Below are 6,214 nucleotides of genomic sequence, written 5' to 3'. Positions count from 1 at the left end.
ACTGTCCGTCCTGCATTCCAAAGGTGGGCCCTGGTCTGCATGTCCTCCCTACCCTAGAGGCCTCCCCATTCCCTGGATCAGCCTCGGAGCACTTATAAATATAAGCAAGTCTCTCTCACATATACCGGAAAAAGCCCCCCGTGGTTCGTTTTTGCCAGTATACCCTGATCCCCATGAGATATGGTCATTCGTGGCTTGGCCAAGCTCTACCTCTTGCTTTTTCCTTCGGTGACATCAGTTCCAAAACCCCCAGCAAACCATAGGGAAGGAGGCAGAGAAGACTGATGCCATCCATGGAGGCGAGCCTGTGGGTCGCAGGCACAGCACTGTAGGTGGAAGCTAAGGCGAGAAGAGCCCTGCTAGGAGCACACGCTGGGAACGGTTGTGTGGTTTTTTTAATGTATTTTAAAAAGTTGAGTTAGGAGAAAGTACACCCAGAAAGGCACTAAATGACGGGCAGCTCGGCATATAAGAGTATACAAAATAGGTGAAACCCCTTACCTTAGACTGCTTCCTATCTATCTGGGAAGACGGCGTTAGAAAACACAAATATTTGGGTAATTGATGAGCGTATAAAATGCGGCAAAGGTGAAGGAGCCATGAGAAGCATGACATCTCTAGAGGATTCTATTGTGTGTTTGTATACAGATGTGCTTACATATTGGGAAGACATTTGGGAAGATAGATACAAACATGTTTACAGAGGGCATCTATGGGTAGGTAGGAATCTGAATATGTTTCATTTCATTTTCCTTATCTTTCTGATTTGTCTGCAGTGTATTACTTTTATAATACTTGTTTAATTACAAAAACACAGGCCATATCATGTTTACATCACTGTGGAAGATAAAAGGAAATACCACATTGCCATTTAGCGGGAGGCAGAAAGAGCGAAACCTAAGAAAAAAGCATAATGTGTCAGAAGACCAACTTAATTTAATATCATGTATAAATAGATTAAACGCCCATATTAAAAAAGATTCAAGGGTGGATCTCAACAATTATATGTTTTTACCTACCTTGTCATTTGCTTTAAACGTTAAAAAAGAAAGCACTGGACAGAAATTCATCTGCAAATAAACAAAAAATAGGCCACAATGATACTATTGATCCCAGCAAGGTAGAATTACAGGCAAAAAGCAGTCAATGCATCAGGAGTCCTTATGTTGGTGAGAGGCTGAAGTACAGGGACGACAGATCATGAACTTGTGTTTAACCAATTACACAGAATCAAAAGCAGAAAGCAAAACCAGATAGTCCATATGCATAATTTAATTAAATTGCAGTAGAAAAAAAAAGACTTCATTGTATCTTTTAGTCTTTGACATAAGGAAGCAAAATTAAAGGGCAGATACCGGTATAACTAAAAAGGCATTACTGATAGACATTAGATTCCAAAAGAGAATTCACTGTTAAGAATCCTTGGAGGGCTTCCCTGGTGGCGCAGTGGTTGAGAATCTGCCTGCCAATGCAGGGGACATGGGTTCGAGCCCTGGTCTGGGAAGATCCCACATGCCGTGTAGCAACTAGGCCCGTGGGCCACAACTACTGCGCCTGCGCGTCTGCAGCCCGTGCTCCGCAACAAAAGAGGCCGCGATCGTGAGAGGCCCGCACACCGCGATGAAGAGTGGCTCGCCGCAACTAGAGAAAGCCCTCGCAGAGAAACGAAGACCCAACACAGCCAAAAAAATGTATAAAAATAAATAAATAAATAAGTGTTACCATTAAAAAAAAAAAAAAAAGAATCCTTGGAGCTTTCACAAAATTGAGTACATACTAAGCTACATAGAACACTCTGAATCACGAAACAAAGTGTTAGTGCAGGCTACAGTCTGGGACATAAAATTCAGAAGTTAATGAGATACTTCTGAAATGCTAGCAAGAAAAACAATAAGCACCCCTACCTTTGTAGCCACAGCTTCTTTCCTGAACTTTCTCCTTGAGTTCTAGGCCTGGGTATGTCACTGTCTACTGATGTCTCCACCTGCAAGCCCACAGCATCTCCTCCTCGTCACACCTGAATCTTTTTCCCACCTTCCTTTGCTGATGTGCCCCTCTCCAGTCCCTGCCTTAACAGCGCCTCACCCACTGATGCATCCGGGCACCTGACAGAGTGCCTGCCAGCGTTGGCCTCAGCTCCTCATCGTCCACAGCCCACCGCAGCCCTGACGTCACCTGGTCCCAGGCATCCTACCTCTCACAGCTCTCTCTTGTCTGGGCCCCCCAGTCTGTTGTTTCCCGAGTTTGCTGCCAGATGCCACTTCAGAAATGCTAAGTTTCTTTCCTATGAGCACTTCCAGGGCTGATACTTTTATTTATTATTGTATTCCCAGGATTTAGCACGCCATCTCCTACATAATAGATACTTAGATGTTGGTTGACGGAAAAAAACACAAAAGCAAATTTTCTTCTTAAAAACACGGCCGTTGCCAGTACCTCTCCCAGTTTATAAGAAAATCATTTTTATTGATGCTTGCACTTCATTAATGCAGTGTGGCTCCCCGCCACCACCATGGAGCAGCTCAGATGTGTCTGAACAGTAACGGGAGATGGCCGATCCAGAGGACTCTCGGGGCAAAGGCAGTTAGGCCTAGAGATTTTGGGCTTGTTGTAGGAGAACTGAAAAAATCCCTCATCTTTATGAATATACTGAAAGATTTCTCAGAGACACAAACGAAGTGCTTTCAATAAATCTGTTGGTGTTTTGCATGTGTGTGTGTGTGTGTGTGTGTGTGTGTGTGTGTGTTTAGGATTTGAAGATGTAACTGTGAGCTGTAAACCCTAAAGTTTAACAAAGCTGTCCCATGTCCTACTGACAATTTATATCTTATGTCTGCAAACCAGTTGCTGGGTGGTTCCATTTTTATTGAGCCAGGCTAATATTTTTCTCTCCTATTTAGGAGCCACCTTTTGCATGCTTTGGAGTTGGAATTTAAAAATATAAATATAGAAGGTCAAAGTTGTGCTCGCTGTTGATAGCTCCTGTAAAACACCTGACTTAATGAGCAAATATTAGCTCTATCAACTACTTGTAAAAAAAGCTTTATTGTAGTACATTTCAAGTACATGTGAAAATAAGGATAGTGAAGGGACACCACCCAGCTCCAATAATTATCAGCTCCTAACCCATCTTGTTTCATCCACACTCCCACTCACATCTCCCATTTCCACGTTGTTTTGAAGCAAATCTGATAGATCATTTAATGTATAAATAGGTCAGTATGTATATCTAAAAGATAAACTTTTAAAAAAGTGACCATACCATTATCACACTTTAAAAATTAATAATTCATTTCTAACACCATGCTGTAATGAGAGGAACCAGGGCTCCTTGGAGAAATGACCGATTCTAGGACTGGGACGGGGAATGTACAAGTTGAGCCTGGAGCATCTTGTAAGTGATGAAGGATGTGCTCCAAGAAAGCACAACAATGAGGAATGTCAAAGGGACACAGGAGCGAACTGAAAGAGCTTCCAGTGGCCAGGAAGTCTGGAACGGTTTGAGCAGCAAAATAAAGCAGTATTGGATTATAATCCAAAGTATAACAAATATCCCTGAGTCCATACTGCTGTAAATCAACGATTGAATAAGTAAATAGGGGAGAAGAGAGAAATCTGTGCAGAAGAATCCCAAATTATGTAGACACTCACCCTCAAGGAGGTGGAGCATTACTCCCCACTCCTTAAGTGTGTGCTATGCAGAGAAATATGTGCTTCCTTCCAAAGAGGGCAGTATGGAAAGGGGGGAAAAGAGGAACTCTCCAGGGGAGAGACCTGACAAACACCCTCAGCCAGGTGATCGAGGTCAACATCAACAGCGAGAAGTCCTGTTCATAGTATGTACCCTTGATATGATAGCGTGAGAATGGCCCCTTATCGCTGAGGTTTTCCTCCCCAAAACCCATGACACCAGCTTCATCACGAAGAAAATCATCAGACAAATCCCAACTGGGGAGCATTCTGCAACATACCTAACCAGTCCTCCTCCAAACTGTCAAGGTCGTCAAAAACAAGGAAAGTCTGAGAATCTGTCACCGTCTAGAGGAGCCCAAGGAGACATGATGAGTAAACATAATATGGGATCCTGCAACAGAGAAAGGTGAAAAGGAAATGTGAATACAGTGTAGGCTTTAGTTAATAATAATGTACAAACATTGATTCATTAGTTGTGGTAAATGTACCACAATATAAAATACTAATAATGGATGAAAATGGGTGTGGGTACTGTCTCCACTATCTTAATAACTTTTCTGTAAATTACAACTGTTCTACAATTAAAAGTTTATTAAAAAGTTAGCAATTCCCTTCTATCATCCTACATTCATGCAGTGTTCTGTTTAAAGTCCCGATCTCTCAAATCTGAAGTGTGAAAATCTTCGCCAAAAGTCCCAGTGAGATTTTGAGGGAGTGACTGCTCTTCCTTGAAAAAGAAACTATGCAAAGTTTCTTCTTGGTGCATGAAATATTCGATATGTGCAACCTGCTCCAGTAGTTATTTTTAGATGTTATCTCTGATGAGCGCCTGGGTCTTGTTTTCACTTGTGTTTCAATGTTTGTCTGTGACTGAATTTCACCTCCCAGAAAGAAGGAGTTACGGCATATGCTTTAAGGGGAAGTTATGTATGTCCATGTAGATTGATTTCTACTTTTTCTTCTTTGCCTTTTCTTCCTTTAAAAATATTTTGTTGTTGCTTGCTTTCCCCACACAGGAGTATATATCTCGTTTCTATGTGGAAAACTGATCTATAATGTACAATCAGCATATGAGTGTCACCATTTAGACGTGTTCATTAAGTGAGGCTTACTGGTTTCCAATGTTGCATCTGGCTTTTTTTTAATTTTTTTATTTTTTTATTTTTTTTGCGGTACGCAGGCCTCCCACTGTTGTGGCCTCTCCCGTCGCGGAGCACAGGCTCCGGACGCGCAGGCTCAGCGGCCACGGCTCACGGGCCCAGCCGCTCCGCGGCATGTGGGATCTTCCCGGACCGGGGCACGAACCCGTGTCCCCTGCATCGGCAGGCGGACTCTCAACCACTGCGCCACCAGGGAAGCCCTTTATTAATTTTTGTATCAGTATATTTCAGAAGTTAGCATGGATGCTGGCAAAATCAATAGCAACGTTGCTGTTAGAAAAAGTGCAAGAACGTAAGGAATGACTCTGGTTGGAAAAGAGTGTCCTAATATAATCCTTTCCTGAAATGCTTGAGTTACTCAATGACATATGAACCTCCCCCCATCTGGGCACTATGAACAGGCCCTGGTCAGGGTGGGCAATGGCGGCAATTAGCACCCAGTTCCACTCCAGACATTGCCAATGTTTATAGTACCTGTTAAATGGATATACTCATGACAATTGTGCAAAGAATTTTAAGCTTTATTATTATGTAATAAGCAAGCTGCCTGATAAGTGTGGTTTTGGTGACTACGCTTGTATCAGCCAGGATAAACTGTGCTTTGCTGCAGTAACAAACCAACCCTGAAATCTCAGTGGTTTTGCTTTTCTCCCAGGCAAAGTCTGACTCTCCAGAGCTACTGCTTTTTTTTTTTTTTTCTTTTTTTGGCCTTGCCATGTGGCATGTGGGATCTTAGCTCCCCGACCACGGATCGAACCTGTGCCCCCCTGCAGTGGAAGTGCGGAGTCTAAGCCAGGGAAGTCCCGAGAGCTACCGCTTCTTTTGTGACTGTGCCCATGTAACACATGGCCTCCGAGAATATTTCTGTTGCCAAGAGCTGACACGTGGCACTGCTACTTGGAGCCCACTGTTAGAACTAGTCACGTGGCCCTATTTAAGTGCAAGAGAGTTGGGTAGAGTGGCTTTCTCAAGAAGGAGAAGAAAATGGAAGATTAGGTAAACACGTAACATTGTTTCTACCACAAGGGTTTAAACATTTTTTTCAGGCTAAAATGATTGCAGACATGCTTTGGGGCTGGGCCAGGTTGGTGGCCTAACTGGGAGAAGCTGGTTGGGTGTAGTGCATAGGTGTGCACAGGTGAATGGAAGGGGCTGCGTCTAGCGGGAGCCCGATCGATGCCATGCGAGATTTTGAGTCTTATGTTACAGTTCTTCCAATTTTTCAAAAGCAAGTGGAAAAGCAGATTTTAATGTGAAATCTCCCAATTTAAAAATGTAGGCTGGGGCTTCCCTGGTGGTGCAGTGGTTGAGAGTCCGCCTGCCGATGCAGGGGACGCAGGTTCGGGCCCCGGTCCGGGGAG

Source organism: Lipotes vexillifer, unplaced genomic scaffold (assembly GCF_000442215.2).
Source record: "Lipotes vexillifer unplaced genomic scaffold, Lipotes_vexillifer_v1.1 scaffold952, whole genome shotgun sequence".
NCBI classification, from domain to species: Eukaryota; Metazoa; Chordata; class Mammalia; order Artiodactyla; family Lipotidae; genus Lipotes; species Lipotes vexillifer.
This window is presented reverse-complemented; position numbering follows the sequence as displayed.